The following is a 1544-nucleotide window of genomic DNA, read 5'->3' on the forward strand; positions in this document are numbered from 1 at the left end:
GCATCTCCAGCTGCTAGCAGCCCACTCTCTGGCACTATTTTGCCCTTGGGGTTTAGTCACCAGCCACCAGAAGGCTGTCAAAAAGCTCTTCATCAAATGGGACCCACCTGTCCCCTAACACTAGAGAAAGAGAAATTTAAGAAGAGTCAATGGTCTCTCAAGAAGAAGTCCCATGAGTAAGACAAGAATCCACTCTGTGAGCAGTGTTCTTTCTAGCTCCCATCTCATAAAGAATCCACACCATCTCTCAACACTGCCACCCTAAGAACAAGCTTCCAGCACGTAAGCATGACCAATTAATGCAGGCAGATGTAGCGACAGCAAAGAAAGAGTATACATCACTTAATCTTCTTCATATAGTCCAATCATGAAGCAGTGAAGAAGTTCACTTATGAATCTCTCTTATATCCTAAATCACTACCTGTAGTGGCTATTCCTGGTTGTCAACTTGACTATATCTGAAATGAACTACAATCCAGAATTAGAAGGCTTACCTGTGGCCCTATTCTGGAGGCTGAAAGATACAAGTTTCAGACCTGAATCTTGGCATGGAGACCTTGAGGTATAGTGGCTATGAATCCCAGAAGATTAAGATTGGAAGATCTACAAGTTCAAGCAAGGTCATCTGGGATTAAAGGTGTGGTGGCACACACCTTTAATCTGGGCCAGAGCTTTTGCTGGAGACCGATATAAGGACATTGGAAGAAGGAAGGCTCGCTCTGCTTGTGGGACTGAGCACCTGCTGGATCCTTGGACTTCCATTCACAGCTGCTGCTGATCATTGTTGGGAGTTGATTGTTGGGAGTTGGACTACAGACTGTAAGTCATCAATAAACTCCTTTACTACATAGAGACTACCATAAGTTTTGTGACTCTAGAGAACCTTGACTAATATACTATCCTACTCATACACTCAGGTGCAAGCTGAGCCATCCAGTCATCCTATCTTTTCATGTCCACACAGAGAGAGGGACTGACTTTAGTCTACAGAGGAAAGAAGCAGATGTGCAGAGAGATACAGAGCCTGCCTTGTTCTAGCCCCTCCCATCCAGAGGCACCCTGTTTCATTCTAAAATAACCAAGAGTTACTGTGTTAAGACGTTCTTGATCAAGATATGATTCGTTCAGCAGACCTGGGGTACAAGCTCCACAGCCAGTCCCACAACACCCAGAGGAAGTTCCACTCCCAGGTGCTCTAACAAGCCCAGATCACAGGATCCCAGAATCACAGGATCCCAGAGACAGCTTGACTCTGAGGAGTTCTGACACAACAAGAATCACAGAAAGGACAGGCTCCAGTCAGATTTAGCAACGGCAGGTAGCACTAGAGATAACTAGATGGGGGAGGGGAGCATAAGAAAATAAACAACACAAACCAAGGTTACTTGGCATCATCAGAACCCAATTCTCTCACCATAGCAAGTCCTGGACACACCATTACACCGGAAAAGCAAGATTCAGATCTAACATCATTTATCATGGTGAAGATACAGGACTTTAAGAAAGACATAAATAGCACCCTCAAAGAAATACAGGAGAACACA

This window comes from Mastomys coucha, unplaced genomic scaffold, assembly GCF_008632895.1.
Source record: "Mastomys coucha isolate ucsf_1 unplaced genomic scaffold, UCSF_Mcou_1 pScaffold15, whole genome shotgun sequence".
Taxonomy (NCBI): Eukaryota; Metazoa; Chordata; class Mammalia; order Rodentia; family Muridae; genus Mastomys; species Mastomys coucha.